The sequence below is a fragment of the Oryctolagus cuniculus genome, chromosome 19 (assembly GCF_964237555.1).
Source record: "Oryctolagus cuniculus chromosome 19, mOryCun1.1, whole genome shotgun sequence".
Taxonomy (NCBI): Eukaryota; Metazoa; Chordata; class Mammalia; order Lagomorpha; family Leporidae; genus Oryctolagus; species Oryctolagus cuniculus.
Genome location: NC_091450.1, coordinates 52,843,878 through 52,861,781, shown reverse-complemented (window position 1 = coordinate 52,861,781; position 17,904 = coordinate 52,843,878). Strand labels below are relative to the sequence as shown.

At 46.5% G+C, this 17,904-nt stretch overlaps 2 protein-coding genes across 8 annotated transcripts in view; one reads left to right on the top strand and one right to left on the bottom strand.

Annotated features, from left to right (window-relative positions):
- Positions 1 to 10,532, bottom strand: part of LOC127486052 (uncharacterized) — a 227,872-nt gene extending 217,340 nt beyond the window's left edge. For all 7 annotated transcript variants that reach the window (XR_011384513.1, XR_011384511.1, XR_011384505.1 and 4 more), the window contains exon 1: positions 10,446 to 10,532. The gene's annotated coding sequence lies outside the window, so the exon portion shown is untranslated. The remainder of the gene's footprint in view (positions 1 to 10,445) is intronic.
- Positions 10,533 to 10,607: 75 nt separating this feature from the next.
- Positions 10,608 to 17,904, top strand: part of LOC103345823 (uncharacterized) — a 109,356-nt gene continuing 102,059 nt past the window's right edge. Inside the window, exon 1 of the mRNA XM_070063912.1 lies at positions 10,608 to 10,861. The gene's annotated coding sequence lies outside the window, so the exon portion shown is untranslated. The remainder of the gene's footprint in view (positions 10,862 to 17,904) is intronic.

Genomic DNA, 17,904 nt, shown 5'->3' with positions numbered 1-17,904 from the left:
TTGCCTTTACCCATACTTGCATTTTTCTGAGCACTCATGCAGGCCAAGTACCATGCTGTGTTCTTCAGACTACAAAATCTGGAAGGAGGGGTCGGCATTGTGGCATAGTGGGTAAAGCCATCACTAGCAATGCCAGTATCCCATTTGGGTACCGGTTGGAGTCCCAGCTGCTCCATTTCCAATTCAGCTCCCTGCCAATGTGCCTGAGAATGCAGCAGAGGCTAGCCCAAGTTTGTGGGCCTCTGTAGCAACATGGAAGACCCAGATGGAGCTCCAGGCTGCAGCCTGGCCTAGCACTGGTCATTAAAGGTATTTGGGGAGTAAACCAGTGAACAGGAGATCGCTCTCTGTCTCTCCCTCTTTCTTTCTCTGTTATTCTGCCTTTTTTTTTGACAGGCAGAGTGGACAGTGAGAGAGAAAGACAGAAAGAAAGGTCTTCCTTTGCCATTGGTTCACCCTCTATTGGCCGGCGCGGCTAGCATGCTGGTGCCGGCGCACCACGCTGATCCGATGGCAGGAGCCAGGTACTTATCCTGGTCTCCCATGGGGTGCAGGGCCCAAGCACCTGGGCCATCCTCCACTGCACTCCCAGGCCATAGCACAGAGCTGGCCTGGAAGAGGGGCAACTGGGACAGAATCCGGTGCCCTGACCGGGGCTAGAACGCGGTGTGCCGGCGCCACAAGGTGGAGGATTAGCCTAGTGAGCTGTGGTGCCAGCCTGTTATTCTGCCTTTCAAATAAATAAAAACAAATCTTTAAAAAAAAAAAAAAAACCTTGAAGGCAAGAGATCTTGGTATATTTAAAGAACTTCAATACTTTTTATTCAAAATAGGTACATGATACTTTCCCTCAAAATTTCTATAAAAGAAGGGGTGAAGAGGGGGTCCAGTGCTGTGGCACAGAAGGTGAAGCCTCCACCGGCAGTGCCGGCATCTCATATGAGTGCTGGTTCAAGTCCTGGCTGCTCCACTTCTGATCCAGCTCCCTGCTAATAGCCTGGGAGCACACTGGAAGATGGCCCAAGTGCTTGGCCCCTGCATCCACATGGGGGACTGGATGAAGCTCCTGACTCCTGGCTTCAGCCTGCTCTACCCCTGGCCACTGCAACCATTTGGGGAGTTTACCAGCGGATGGAAGATCTCTCTGTCTCCACCTCTCTCTTGGGAATTCTGTCTTTCAAATAAATAAATCAATCTTTAAAAAAAATCTTCAATTATTATTGAAACAAAAAGAGGTGGGGGAGAGGCATTATTATCCCCTTTGAAACATGATAGACTAACTCAAGGATAATCTGGAAAATTTCATTATGCTCTGGTTATAAATGCTACCAAAATCTAATTTTTTAAAAGACTTATGTTCAGCACCCATTTGGAATGCCAATGCCAGAGGCATTGGCTTAACCCATTGCACCACAGTGCCAGTCCCTAAACATTAATTTTTTTTTTTGACAGGCAGAGTGGACAGTGAGAGAGAGACAGAGAGAAAGGTCTTCCTTTGCCGTTGGTTCACCCTCCAATGGCCACCGCGGCTGGCGCACCACGCTGATCCGATGGCAGGAGCCAGGATCCAGGTGCTTTTCCTGGTCTCCCATGGGGTGCAGGGCCCAAGCACCTGGGCCATCCTCCACTGCACTCCCTGGCCACAGCAGAGGGCTAGCCTGGAAGAGGGGCAACCAGGACAGAATCCGGTGCCCCAACCGGGACTAGAACCCGGTGTGCCGGCGCCGCTAGGCGGAGGATTAGCCTAGTGAACCGCGGCGCCGGCCCCCTAAACATTAATTTTTAACTATGATATTAACATTGTGGTAATATAAGAGCATGCCCATTTTTTAGAGGCTTACTAAAGTATGAAGATGTGAAATGACACAATGTGGCCAGGATTTTCTTTTAAATAACTCAAACAAAAAAAGCAACAGATGAAGTAAATGCACAAAAATCTTGGTAAGTATTAAATTTTGGTGGCTAATATTTGGAGATTCACATTACTATGCTTTGTGCCTTTTTTTTAAAGATTTTTTTCAACTGAGGAGGCTTTAAAAAGTTCATGAAGGGGCCAGCATTGTGGCATCATGGGTGAAGCTGGTGCCTGCGACACCAACATCCCATATGGCTGCTGGTTCAGATCCCAGCTATTCCACTTCTGTTCCAGCTCCCTGCTAATGGGAAAGCAACAGAATCTGGCCAAGTGCTTGGGTCCCTGAATCTCCATGGGAGACCTGGAAGAAGCTCCTGGCTCCTGACTTCAGTCTGGCCCAGCCCTGGCCATTGTGGCCATTTGGGCAGAGGACCAGCAGATGGAACTCTATCTCTGTCTGTAACTTCACCTTTCAAATACATAAAATAAATCTAAAAAAAGTTCATGAAAAACGTGTATTATGGAAAATCTATTAATGAATATCAAAAATGTCTTTTACTGAAAAAAAATTTTCTTTTAATTCCATTTTCCTTGAACATTTTGAAGCATCCTGGAAGCTTAAGGGGCTTGGGGACAGTACATGATTTCTTCCAGGTCGTACAGAGAAACGAGGTCAGCTTGCATCCTCCTGTTCCAACCTGCCCAGGCACCCATGTAACAAAGGGGAGCGAGCACAAGGTCCCACGCAGCGGCCACTGACATCTGCTCCACACACCCAGACTCTCATCCCAGACGCTCCGGTCAGCGGGAGGAGGGCACTCATTATTTCACTAAAATCCAATACATCCTGTCCATGTTGACCAGAGTACCTACCACTAACTGTAGACAGAGCATCTAACGCCTTTGAAACTCAAATTTTCCACCCCAAGAAATTAAAGAATTCACACAGAAAAACCAGAGCATTCTTAATGAAAACGAGCTGTCACCTCACTACAGAAGCAGAAAATCCGGCAACCAGAGCTTCAGACCATGAACGGCTTCCAGGCCATTTGCCATCCATGAGCTGACACTGGCAAGAAAACCAGCACGTCAGGATTTCACAGTTCACTCCTGCTTCTCCCCAGCAACAACGCGAGACAGCCGCATAAGCACCCAGTTAGGTGTGGCTTTCTGAACAGGCAGACGACAGGATGAGGACAAGCAAATGCACCCCCTTTTCCTGGAGGAAAGTGAAGACGGCAGAGGTGAAAGTACAGCTGAGGCCGGACCCCAGCTGAAACAATGTTTTCAGAATCTAGCCCTGGACTGTCAGCTACACAAACAGGGACCACACTAAGGCTTCAATTCTCATAAATGGAATTGTTGATCTGTGTGGGGAAGAGAGAATCCCAGCACGCGGCTGGTGGGAATGTGGATGGGAAAACTCCATGGAGGCTCCCAAAGAAATTTAAAAGTAGACTTTCCAGTCCTTCCCTCAGCTACTGACCCAAAGAGGGATAATTGCCTTGTGCAGATACGTGCATCTTCATGTTCACTGCAGCCAAGGCACAGAAACAACCAACATGCTCACTGGTGAGGGGGTGAATAAAGAACTTTGTGTGTTTGTGTGTGTGTGTGTGTGTGTGTGAGAGAGAGAGAGAGAGAGAGAGAGAGACAGAGAGAGAGACAGAGAGAGACAGAGAGAGAAAGAGACAGAGAGAGAAATGGGATACTAGTCAGCCTTAAAGAAGTAGGAGATCCTGCCATTTGCCACAGCACAGAGAGACCTGGAAGACTTGCTGTGTGAAATACAGACACAGGAAGAAAAACACTGCATGATCTCATTTACATGCGGAATGTTTAAAAAGAGCTCAAGGGGCTGGAGTTCTGGCACAGTGGGTTAAGCCACTTCTTGTGATGCCAGCATCCTACAACGGAGCACTGGTTCGGGTACAAGCTTTTGTGCTTCCAGTCCAGTTCCCTGACAGTGCACATGGGAAAGCAGCAGAAGATGGCCCAAGTGCTTGGGCCCCTCACTCAGGTGGGAGACCCTAAAGAAGCTCCTGGTTCCCAACTTTGGCTTGGCCCAGCCCCAACCACTGCAGCCATTTAGGGAGTGACCCAGCAGATGGAATCTCTCTCTCTCTCTCTCTCTCTCTCTCTCTATCTCTATCTCTATCTCTATCTCTAACACTGCCATTCAAATAAATAAATAAATCTTTAAAAAATATCAAATGCCCAAAGATATTCACTGCTTACATCAAGATGACACGTTAATCCACTCCACTCTACTAACCATTTTACTACCTATACAAAGAGTACTCAGAAAGCTTATAGATAAATTCACATTTTTACATATATGTATATATATATGCATTACATATGTATAGATTTCAAACATGTCCACATTAACACAAGCTTACCTCTTAATTCTATTTTTCCATGAACTTTCTGGAGTCCCCTCATATGTGAGTCATGAAACCATGTTGTAAGCCTCAAACAAACACAATGAACTTTATTTTAAATACATTTCTGTTAACAAAAACACAATGTGCTGGTACTTGTGACTTGTACCTAAGGCAGTACTGAAGGGAAATTTGCAGTTTTGGGTATTTATCCTAGGCAAGAAGGAAGACTGAAAACCAAGGATCTGTGTCTTCATTGTAAACACTAGTAAAATCGTATAATTAAACCCAAAGTGCAAAAATCCATGTAACAGACAACACAAATTAATTTTTAAAATCAACAAAGTCAAAAATTGGTTCTTAGAAGAAAAATTGATAATTTCCCTAGGAGAAAAACACAAATCATCTATATTGGGATAAAGGGGCACAGATCCTATGCTCATTAAAAGGATATTAAGGGAGTTGGCGCCGCGGCTCACTAGGCTAATCCTCCGCCTTGCGGTGCTGGCACACTGGGTTCTAGTCCCGGTCAGGGCGCTGGATTCTGTCCCAGTTGCCCCTCTTCCAGGCCAGCTCTCTGCTGTGGCCAGGGAGGGCAGTGGAGGATGGCCCAAGTGCTTGGGCCCTGCACCCCATGGGAGACCAGGATAAGTACCTGTCTCCTGCCATTGGATCAGCGCCGTGCACCGGCCGCGGCGGCCATTGGAGGGTGAACCAATGGTAAAGGAAGACCTTTCTTTCTCTCTCTCTTTCTCACTGTCCACTCTGCCTGTTAAAAAAAGAAGAAGAAGAAAGGAATATTAAGGGGGCCGGCACTGTGGCACAGTGGGTTAATGCCCTGGCCTGAAGCACCGCCATTCCATATGGGTGCCTGGTTTGAGACCCGGCTGCTCCACTTCTAATCCAGCTCTCTGCTATGGCCTGGGAAAGCAGTAGAAGATGGCCCAAGTCCTTGGGCCTCTGCACCCACATGGGAAACCCGGAAGAAGCTACTGACTCCTGGCTTTGGATCAGCGCAGCTCCAGATGTTGCAGCCAACTGGGGAGTGAACTATCGGATGGAAGACCTCTCTCTCACTCTCTCTCTCTTTCTCTCTCTGCCTTTCCTCTCTGTGTAACTTTGACTTTCAAATAAATAAATAAATATTTTTTGAAAAAAGGATATTAAGGAAATATTAATAGCCATATGCCAACAATTTTGACAACTTTGGTGAAACAGAAAAATTCCTCAAGGAAAAACGACAGAAGACAGACTGCCAGTCTGAATAGCCCTACATTTATTAAAGAATCTGAACCTGTAATCAAAACTCCCCAAAAAGAGCGTCCTGCCCCAGATGGCTTCACTCCGAAGTCCTCTCACACATTCCAGGAGGGAGTGTTACCAAGCTCACAGCTTACACGAGTGCTCCAGAAGACAGAGAAGGAGGGAGTACTCCCCTCCATGCAAACCACTGACACCAAAGCCCAGGCAAGAACTAAAAGAACACAAATCCACTCAGCAAAAGCAGCTTGGCGTTTTTAGCAGTCTCACACAGCTGAAGAGACAAACGCCCAGCTCCCACAGGGACCCATCGTAGGACAATCACAGGGACCCTGGGCAAACCCCCAGAGCACTACACAGTGAGAGTAACCCAAGCCTCCACACAGGGCAACACATCGATGCTCAGACAGAAATCAAGGGAGTGTCTAAGAAGCAGGAGGTAATGGGGGACATGGGAAATACCTAGGTGTGAGTCCAGCCAAATATCTACACCATCAACTGTTGTCACACAGTGGGGCCGGTGCTGTGGTGTAGCGGGTAAAGCTGCCACCTGTGACACCAACATCCCATATTGGCACTGATTCAAATCCTAGCTGTTCCACTTTGGATCAAGTTCCTTACTAATGGGTCTGGGAAAAGCAGTGGAGAGATGGTTCAAGTGCTCAGGCCCCTGCTAAAACCGTGGGAGACCTGTTGAAGCTCCTTGCTCCTGGCTTGGCCTGGCCCAGCACTGGCTATTGTGGGCATATGGGGAACGAACCAGCAGATGGAATATCTCTCTCTGTCTTTGTCTCTCCCTCTCTCTGTATAACTCAGACCTTCATAATAAATAAATAAATCTTAAAATGGTTGTGAGATAGTGGGTGCCAAGCACAGTACAAGGCTCTGGAGATCTGAGATGCACAGATCTAAGTAACTTCCTTATTACTAGGGAGTTACAGCAAAAAGGATTCAATGTTCAAATGGACACAGGAGCTGAAGACAAAGATGGAGACAGGGCTGACACTAAAGGAAACAGCTCTGGACTGGTAGGAGAAGCCCTGAGCAAGGCAGGAGTACAGAAGATGAAGGTCAAGGTGACCCCATCTGCAGACAGGGCCCTGGGGGACCACCCGGAGATGAAGAGCACCCAAAAGCTGTGGCACAGCCACCAGGAAAGTGCGCTGGGCACAGGGAGGACTTCCAAGCACCAGGAAGACCAGCAGAGAGAGCATTTCCTAAAGAAGGTGACAGAAGGAAAATGCAGGGCCCAAGGACAACACCTGGGAAACACAGAGGTCAAGAGCAGTGGGGAAATGAGGGTGAGAAGAACCCTACGGGATCAGGACTCAAGAAGGTAATGGGGGGCGGCAGCATTGTGGCAAAGCGGGCAAAGCCACTGCATACAGTGCCAGCATCCCACATGGGCACCAGTTCAAGTCCTGGCTTCTCCACTTCTAATCCAGCTCCCTGCTAATGTACCTGGAAAAGCAGTGGAAGACAGCCTGAGTGCATGGGCCCCTGCACCCATGTGGGAGACCCAGAAGAAATTCCTGGCTCCTGGCTTAAGCTCGGCCCTGCCCATTGCAGCCATTTGGGGGAATGATCAAGGTAATGGAAGACCTCTCTCTCTCTCTCTCTCTCTCTCTCTCTCTCTCTCTCTAACTCTGTATTTTAAATAAATAAGTCTTTAAAAAAGGCAACAGTCGGGGGGTTGTTCTCTGGCAAGAAGAGAAATGGGCATGAATGTGACAAAGGTGTACTGGTCATTTGTGATCTCCAAAGCAAACAGCAGGGGAAGGACTCCATGCAACAAGAAGAGTTGGGTGGGAGCAGGATGAGCAACAGCAAGGCTCCTCGGTCCTGAGTGCTGCTTAATGGGTACCTAGACAGGACCCCATAGGATGAGTATACTACCAGGGTCTTCCCCAGCACTGCCTCACACAGAATTGGCACTCACCCAATTACTACAAAATCATGTCCAGCCCCACACAAGGGATCATCCAACTAGGCCCTGAGACACCCCGTCCCTTTCCCAAGGTCACAGTGCTCATGAGCAGAGTTGAGGTTCTAACCCAGCCCATCAAGCCCGTTCCAGTCCTAGCGCAGAGTGCATCTCTGGGGAATCACAGTGCCCATTTCACAGACCTGGAAAAGTGACATGGCTTTCACAGGGTTCTTGAGGTTCTTCAGACTCAGAGCCATGAACTCCATTGTTCATTTTGTCACACTGCCCACCCATGGTGCCCCAATTTGTAAAGTGTGGAAGAAAACACAGATATCCCAAAACAGCCAATTCACCATGGCCAGCGAGTTTAGCACCTTGCATGGGCAAGAAAAATCAACTAGGCTTTCCTGGACTCTGCACATACGTCCTTGTGACATGATGGTTCCACTACACAAAGTGAGGAAGATGCGTGTCACTACCATGAAGACAGGCCACGATACACTTGCACCCTCATGGAACACTGACAAACAGAGATGAACCCTGCCTTCCTCCCTCCCAGCAACAGCAGCTCCTGTCTGCTTGTCACTTCATTTACATACGACAGGCTGGAGGCCCTGATAAGCAATCATTCAAGTAGATCAAGAGACTAAATATTTTCCTTGTTCCTTTCAAGTGCATAAACATGGTCCACCAAAGGCAAGGCAATTATGTGAAGTTGTCAGCTTATTATGTAATCATCTGTGTGAAGCACTACCTAGAAAAATTTTAAGTATTTCTCTGGATCTTAACATAATATCCAGATGAAGAAATTACCTTAGTAACAAAGACTTGGGGCTGGCAGTGTGGCACAGTGAATTAAACCACTGCCTGCAATGCCAACATCCCACAGGAGCATGGTTGTAGTCCTGGCTGCTCCACTTCTGATCCAGCTCTCTGCTAATGCACCAGAAAAACAGTGAAAGATGGCCCAAGTACTTGGATCCCTGCCACACACAAGGGAGACCCAGATGGTTCAGGCTCTTGATTTCTGCCTGGCCTGGCTCTGGACATTGCAGCCATTCAGAGAGTGAATAAGCAGATGGAAGAGCTCTTTCTCTCTTTCTTCCTCTCTCTCTAACTCTGCCTTTCAAATAAATAAAGAAATCTCTTTTTTTAAGGTTTGTTCATTTACTTACTTGAAAATCAGAATTAGAGAGAGAGAGAGAGGGAGAAATAGATAGCTTCCATCTGCTTGTTCACTCCCCATATAGCCACAAAAGCCAGGGCTGGGCTGGTATGAAGCCAGAAGACAGGAGCTTCTTAGAGGTCTTCCATGTGGATCCATGGGCCCAAGCACCTCGGGCCATCTTCCCAGGCACATTAGCAGGGAACTAGATTGGAAGTGGAGCAGCTGGGACTCCAATGGATGCCCATATGGGATGGTGGCATTGCAGATATGCCACTGTGTCACAGTGCAGGCCCCAATAAATAAATCTTTAATAAAAATAATTTTAGAATAGTGATAAATAATTAGAATCTATTGACTATGAACTAGTTGTTATAAAACCTATGGCACACAAACATCCCAAACAGATGCAGTGATTAAAAGTGACATTGAGGGGCAGGTTAAGCCTCCACTTACAGTGCTGTAATCCCATACGGGCACCAGTTCAAGTCCTGGCTATTCCACTTCCAATCCAGTTACCTGCTAATAGCCTAGGAAAGCAATGGAGGATAGCCCTAGTGCTTGGGCCCCTGCATCCATGCGGGAAATCTGGAGGAAGCTCCTGGCTCCTGGCTTTGGATTAACCTAGCTCCAGCTGTTGCAGCCATTTGGGGAATGAACCAGTGGATGAAAGACCTCTCTCTCTGTCTCTTCCTCTCTAAATATGCCTCTCAAATAAATAAGCTTTAAAAAATAATAAAAGTGGCATTTATAAAAAATCTTCATAATATGGAAAAGGCTTATGCTACTTCAAAAATCAGAATACAGATTTATACAATAAATTTTTAAAATCAATCCAATTTTTAAAACGAATAAACAATACTAAATAGACACATAAAATGTTAAGTGTGCCTGTCTATGCACAGTTAAGATGCAGGATGAGGAATTATTTTTTCCTATCCATTTTTATTTTTCAAGATTTCTAAAAGGAAAATACATAATTTGTATTTGTGAACCACTGGATGGAAGATTGCTCTCTTTTTTTTCTGTCACTCATCCTCTTACATAAATAAACAAACATTTTTTAAATGCTTCAACTTGAATTTTCAAAAAGCCAAAAAGCTTTTACAAAGAAAACTTGGGGTCTGCTACAACCCTCCATCCGGGTACAGAATCCAGCACCATAAAAAGTCAGAGGTGGACAGAAGCTGCAAGGTGCCTTTGTTTGAATGCCGGGCATTCCTAGACCTGAGATGACCGTGGCAGCAGCGGCAGGTATCCCGGACAGTGCAAACTCGGGACACACACAGTCACTGCCATCCCTTCTCCACAGATTAGGAAGCCAAGGCTCAGAGACTCACCCCACATCGGGGGTCTGCCACTCCTCCCCCACGTGCCGAGATTTCACTCCACTCCCCCCAGCACGCAGACACTGCCTAAGCAGCCATCATCCTGTGAGGAAGACCCTCCCTGACACCACTCAGCGAGATTCCATCTCTTGAAGAGAAACATCAGTCCTCTAACTCCTGGATCTCACTCTGCCTGGGTTATTAAACCTTCAGAAAAGACAATGTGAAGTCGTTCAGCTCCACACAGACTGCCCGACTTACAGGGAAAGAAAGACAGCAGGATCCCTGTCCCCAGGAGTGCACAACACAGGGAGTCAGCTAGCTAAGGGACACTAGGAGCCTAATGAAATGCTCTCATTGAAATCTCAGCCAGGTAATCAAAAGGAGAGGAGGAAGAATCCCCTGACTTCTTAATAGCAAGGGAGCTGGGGAAAGGAGCAGCCCAGAGCTTCTGCTCAGGCAGGAACAGCACCAACTACATGATGGGCTCCAAGAACCAAAAATGCCCAGTAAACCAAATACTCACTATGTAGATGAGGAAGACTGGAAGCGGCCCTGGGGCTCTGGACGCTGGATGCAGCAGTGTGCAGATGCGTCCCTGGGCACCATGGCGACGGCCATTGGCGAGTGCGCCTGCGCCTGGCGCTGTGACCCGGAAGTGCACCCGCACGCCTGACCCCAACTCCGCGGTGCTCAGGTGAGAATCAGCGCCGCATCCTCTCCTGCCCAAGAACCTGTGAAAGCCAGGAGGAGAGGAGCTGTCCTCGACGCTGCTGGCCAAGCCTGAGCCTGAGGGAGAACCAGCGGCCCCAGGGTCAGGCGAGGGTGCGGGTTCGAGGCTATCGCGCCATTTCCCAGGTGCGGTTCTGTTCTTCGTCCCCTTCTGGAAGCAACGGCCTTCACGGACCTCAGTGCCGCCAAGCAGACCAGGTGCCCTTGGAGGTGAGTGACGCGCGGCTGTTGCGGTTTCCTTCTGGGGATCTTGGCTGCAGGCTTGCCTGTTGTTCTTGGGTCCCGAAGGTGCGGGTGGAGTCGCGGTTGTGCTGTGCGGATGGACTGGAAGGGTCCCCAGGCTGCGAGCAGCTGTACAAGAGCAGAGTTGGCTCCGTGTCCTCCCGGAATGGCCCTGCATTCCCGTCTGTTTGCTCTTTGAGGACCCAGCTACCCTGCTCTAGACCGCTGAGAGTGTTGTCGGGAGGAAGGAGAGCAAAAGTGCGTGTCTGTGTCCTGGTTTAGGAGGACAGTTTGAAGGTAAAATTGGGTTTATGGATCCGATGTCTGTATTCTGTATTATATACCTGTAGAGCAATAAAGTTTCTCATGTGAAATGAGTCCTGTCAACATTGAAAACTGTGTGGGTGTACCCACTACTGGGAACATATTGAAGGAAATGAAATCATTGTGTAGACAGAGAGGTTTTCACAGGCCTATGCTTATTGCATTAGGATGCACAAAAGCCAGGCTATGCAGTCTGCAGACGCATGTATGGTGTCCATAGCCCATAATGTCTTTATTCAGTCTTGAGGTGATCGGCATTTTGGCTGATGGCTTATCTTTGCTCTTGTGAATTGAGCTGTAGTAAATATGGGGGCAGAGAGAACTCTTTTTTTTTGTATGCCGATTTCATTTCCCTTGGGTATATACCCTGGGCTGGAATGGCTTGCTCCTATGGTACGTCTATATTCAGATTTCTCATGTATCTCCATTGTATCTTCCACAGTGGTGATTTCAGTTTATATTCACACCAGCAGTGGATTAGGGTGCCTTTTTCCCCACATCCTCAAGGACATTGTCGTATCGATTTGCATTTCCCTGACGCCTAGTGATCCTGAGCATGTTTGCATGTGTTTGTTGGCCATTTAGATTTCCTTTCTAGAAATATGCCTGTTGAAGCTCCTTGCCCATTTCTTGAGTGGGTGGTTTGTTTTGCTGTTATTGAGTTTCTTGAAAGTTTCTGGTAGTTTATCTTTTATCAGTTGCATACTTTGCATATAATTTCTCCCATTCCGATAGTTTCCTCTTTACTTTGCTGAGTGTTTCTTTTGCAGAGCAGAAGCTTCTCTGTTTGTTTGTTTGTATGTTTTGGTGTCCTCATCTATTTCTTTGTTTAGTCTTTTGTGATTCTCAGGTATTGAACATCCTTCGTTAAAGTTATCCCAAATTCCTTTATTTTCTTTGTAGCTATGTGACGGTACTGGTCTTAGAAGTCCTTTCTCAGCCATGACATTGTCTGTATATACAAATAGGCTGTTGATTTTCTATCCTGGCACTTTACCAAACTCTACTCTGAGTTTCAATAGTCTCTTAGAGTAGTCTTTTGGATCACCTATATATAGAGTCATGTGATCTGCAATTGGGGATAGTTGGACTTACTCTCTTAATTTTATCTAATATTGAGAAATGACAGAAAATATACCAGCATGATAACATGCACATAGAAAATGGCAACAGTGACCTCAGATGCTACCTCTCTGTATTCGATCTTTCTTTGTGGAAGACTCGATTTGGCCTGTTTCCAACATGATCCATGCTTTAAATGCAGGGCTAGACTGTGCAAGGTGGTGACTGGGAAGTAGACCTGTGTTCTGTGGAGAACTCCGTAGATCACAGGTGTTTCAAGTCCTTGTGTGAGTGGGTACATAAGTGTCTGAAAAAAATATATTACTAAGATTACCTCATGTGCAAGTCAGAGATAATACCACACAGAATGTTTGTAAGGAAAAAGAGAATGAATGGGCACCAAAATGTTTTCTTCTAAGACCAAGTTAAACTTTTTTTCAAATTCTGTGTTAATAGGTTAGGTAATGCATATAAAATCAAATTCTAAATAAACTCTTGTAAATGCCCTTGATGTATTATTTTATTTATTGGTATGTTTTCCTTTTTGAATAAAAAAATGCCTTTTTTAAAAGATATTTTTTATTTATTTGAAATTAGGATTTACACACACACACACACACAGAGAGAGAGAGAGAGGAGAGAGAGAGAGAGGGAGAGAGAGAGGTCTGCTATCTGCTGGTCCATGCTGCAATTGGCTGCAAGGGACAGAGCTTATTGTATCCTGAGGCAGGACCCAGGGGTTGGGGGCCCTGAGAAGCATTTATAGGTCAATTTTTCACTGACTAATTTTTGCTCACTGTTTCCTATGATTTGTTATTTGTCTTTGTGAAACCCCCCCCCACCTCCCTGTGACCTGATAATCTTGGAATTCATTTTGGAAATGAAAGGCGGGTCAACCTCTCTGGGTTCTACTTCGGTGAATGCCACAGGCAATCACTTTTTCACAGTGGGGCTTTTGCTCCATACACGTTATTCTCATTTTCACATGCAGAAGTTGGGGCTCAGAGAGGCTGAGTGACTTGCCCCTGGTGACACAGCATGATGCTGCCTGTGTTGCATAATTGGGGAGTGAGTCCTTGTGAGCAGAGAAGTGAGACTGGTGGGGCAGAATGAGTCCCAAGGCACCAGCAGGAGTGTCCTCATGGGACCTCTCTGAATCTGACCTTATGCAGCTTCCTCCTCTGCCCCATCCATGCTGGCCTCTCAGGTCCGTGATGGTGCCAAGTTCTCTTCCACCTCGGGGCACTTACATTGCTTTTCTTTCTTGATTGTTTCTGTCCTTGAACTTGTGCCATGAAACTGAGGAACACACCACATTTCCAGGTGGTTAAGAGTTTGGTATCTGCGGGAGATGTCGTGGAAAGATGAGTTTCCAAGCCTCATGTTCCTCTTCTGTTACAATGGGGCAATGATAGATTCTACCTCACAGGGTCATTGGAACGGATTCCAGGAGGGCTGATGCTCAGTAGGCATTCAATACACAGGTGTTGAGTGCGCCCATGTTGGACTAATCCATTTACATAGTCCCCAGGACCCATGGCTGCCCTGGAGTTGGGAAGGCACAGTTGTGCCCTTGTCTTTCCCACCCATCCAGTGGCCATAGGTCTGCTTCTGTGGGGGCCTGGCAGCCCTGTGTCCTCTTCCAGCAGTTCTCCCAGCCTGTTTCAGTCACAGCCCGTGAGGGTCGATGAGATGTTCATGAATCAGAAGCTGCTTGGTGAACTTTTTAGCACATAGTTGGAGGTGGGAGCAAAAAGCCAGGGACCAAGCAGCATTGAGCATGTGCAGCAGAAAGGCAGGGGCCTGAGAAAGACCTGCAGCAGCTCAGTCATGTGTCCAGACTCTGTTGCTGTTCTGGTCCTACTGAGATAATTTTGTCTGAAAATCTGTGGTTACGATGTCTGATTGGTACAGGACTCATGTGGTATGATTCTGCATTTTTATGGAATCATGGAATCTGCATCTGTGTTGTTTACATGAATACCCTGTAAATCCTTGGCTGCTGGTACTTTTTAAAGATCTCTGAGTTAAAGATAGTTATCCAGTTGGCTGCTTTTGGTCTTTTTGCACTAGTAGGGCACTTTTTGTACTAGTAGTATGTGTGCGTGTGTGTGTGCATGTGTAGGAGCTGTACTGCTGGAGTTCTTCACAGCAGGAATGGTGCAGGTTTCTGCAGTGCTTCAGGGCTCCCAGAGTGTTTCAAAGGCAATTGGGGAGATCTGGTGAGCATCTCCAGGGAAGCAGCCCACATTTGAGATGTAGCTCTTACCTTAGAAGAGATGGGCCTTGGGAAATAGTGCCATGTGGGAGTGGAAGTATATCAGTGCAGGGAATGAGAAGTACAGACCTGAGGAATACAGATGATATTTTCTTTTCTTCCTTTTTAAAATACATAAATATTTATTAATTTGAAAGGCACAGTGAGAGAGGGAGAGAGAGAAATAGAAATAGATACAGATATCACCCATGCACTGGTTCACTCCCCCAATGCCTACAACTTAGGGCTGGGCCAGGCTCAAGCCAAGAGCCTGGAATTCCATCTTGGTTTCCCTCTTGGGGGTGAGAACTCAAGTACTTGAATCTTCATGTGCTATTTCCCAGGTGCATTGGTGGGGAGCTGGATAGGAAGTGGAATCACTGGGTCTTGAGCTGCTGCTCTGATCAGATGTGGACGTTCCAAGTGGTGGCTTAACCTGCTACATCACAACCTGCCCTTTCTGTGCTTTTAATACCTATAGGAGACATAATTTTATGGAAGAACCAATCTATTCATCTTTGCTTTCTTCTTCCCCTTCTGAAAGGGGAAAATGGCCAATGTTTTAGGCATATTTGTTTATGATAGTCAAAGTAAATCTTACCTTTTTCTTGGTCATTCATTCTTCTAGCAACATTTGAATACATAGGATGTGCTGAACCCTGGAGTTACAGAGTTAGACTAGTGTTCTTGTGGAGTTTGAGGCTTTTTGGGAAAGATTTGTGGAAAAACTATACATTAGAATGACAGTTTAGGGCGGCATTGTGGCATAGCAGGTAAAGCTGCTGCCTGTGACACTGGTATCCCGTGTAGGGAGCCGGTTTGAGCCCTGGATGCTGGCTGCTCTGCTTTTGATCCAGCTGCCTGCTGTGGCCTGGAAAAGCAGTGGAAGGTGGCCCAAGTCCCTGGGCCCCTGCACCTGCGCTTATGTGGGAGATCTAGAAGAGGCCTCTGGCTTCAGATCAGCCCAGCTCCAGCCATTGCAGCCATTTGGGGAATGAACCAGCAGATAGATCTCTCTTTGTCTCTCCCTCTCTTTGTAAACTCTGCCTTTTAAATGAATAAATAAATCTTTTAAAAAGAATGAAAATGTAATAGTGTAGTTTATTGGTAAGAGCCTTAAATAGAAAAGTAGGTTCTCATATTGCTTGTATAGGTGAAAAATACTGTTTAGCAATATCTGTTAAAATGTGAAATGAACATAATTTTTGACCCAGCAGTTCCATGGCTCAGACTTTATACCCATATGCAACAGTAACTCTAGGATAAAGGGTTTTTCTTTTCTTTTCATGATGATTCAAAGTTAAAATTTATCAGAGGCTTTTGCTGAATCCCTAGGACTGCTGGTTTGCCTTCACCCATTGGCAAGCATCCCTTGTCTTGTACCGGCACTCTGTCATGGGCGAGCAACACTTACTTCCCTTGCCTGTCATGGATCTAGGCTCTCTGGGGGCCCAGGAAGAGGGATGGTCTCCTAGTTTCTTAGGCAGATGTGATGTGCTTTCCAACTTCTACAGGCACAGCAGCCCCTGTGGCCATTGTCAGTCCACCAACTCGTGATGGGTAGGGAATGGCAGGTATGGCAGTTTCCTGGGTGACTTGCTGGCAGAGGGACTAGGAGATCACCTGTACTCCATAGAATCTGGGAGAAGAGAATGTGGTTTGTGGGACTCGAGGAGTCTTCCTGAGGAGCTGTACCCATGAGGAGGAGAGCTGTGAGAAGTGCAGCTTATAACAAGGCCCTGTTCTGGATGTACTTGTGCTGACCCAGCAGGCCTCTGTCTTTTCTTCTACATCTGGAGCAACAAGATCCTTTGGGCTTATGTGTCTTGCTTTGTTAAAAAAACAAACAAACAAGAATAACAACAACAAAAAACCTCCTAAATAGCCAGAATCTTCCTTTCCACCTGGACAATCCAGTGGCCAGTCCCTCAGGGTGGACCAATGGAGTCATCGGCATTGAAAACCTAGCCCTGCCATACGCTGCCTTGTCTCAAAAGCTTTCTGTTTCCTAGTGCTTACCGCAGACACTGGCAGCTGCTATGTTGTGTGCATGTTAGGTCACCCTCAAGATGACCATTCCCCCAGGCTCTCTCCCTACACACCCACATCTGGCAAGCTCACCAGCCTCCTGCCCTTGGCCAAGGTTGGTCACAGCACTGACCTGCACATCCCCTTCCCCATTCCTTCCAGACATGCTGCAGAGGCAGCGTCCATATCTTCCTCAGGCAGGGTCAGTCTCTCTGCAGTAAGCATTTGCAGAGTGGTTGCCCACCTAGAATTACACAGGCATCTTCCCCAGAGTGTACATTCTCTGAAGGCACTCACTTGGTAGGTATATCCTTGCTTTAATAGCTGTTCAGTAAAGGAACAAAAATAATTGAAAAATCCAAAAAAAAATTTGCTGCTATTGACAGGCAAAGAGAAATTTACCGATTTTCTGGGCTTCCTGTCAGTATCCAAAGTAGAAGAATGCAAGGATCTTATAATTCTCTTCATGTGATCTTTGCTTTCTCACTGAATCACTCATTGGCTCCTAGGATGTGAAGTCAACATTAATCTTGAACAAGTTGAGCTAATCTGTGCCAAAGGAAGATGCATTATTCATTTAGACCAGATAACCACCATCTTGCTAGGGAAATAAAAACTTGTTTGTGCATGAGGAAAAAAAATTAGAAGTCATTTTTCCATCCCTCAAATGGGAAGGTTTCTAGGGAACAAAGCAATAAGAAATGCAAGCAGACACCTACATATGCACACACATACACACACACATATACACATGTACATACAGGACACATGTACACACACAGACACACATTTACTTCCTGCCTGGACACCTTAGTTAGAACTGGGAGAAATGATTTTTATTTTAGTTCTTATTCCAAATTGAGTTCTCTGGGAAACATTCTGAGCTTAAGATTGATGTGCAAGAAGTTTACTCAACAGCTCTCTTGGGGGAAGGAAAACATAAGAGGAAACCAACTCACAGACTAGTTTTGCTGACCACCTGGCAGCCTTGTCCAATCTGCTCAGAGCTCTGGAGATAAAATGGCCCATCAAGGTGTCCCACACAAGGTCAAAGGGCTGGACCTTTCTACTCTTAACCTCAAGCAGTCACTGAATGAACCTGTATCTGAGCAAAGCTATCTGTAGCTCTAAGGAGGCCAACAACAGAAGGCTGCCTGTCAGCTGCCCTCCTGGCAGCAAGGGTAACAGTTCAGCTTTTAACAAAGGTCTGGGCCTATCTCTCAAACCACCACAGATCTACTCCTAACCAACTGTATGTATTTGGGCAGGTCACTTTACCTCTCTGGATTTTCACTTTATCCCCTACGAGAGGGCTGGTGAATTAGGTAATCTGAGTTTGAGTCCTGACTCTGCTCCCAAT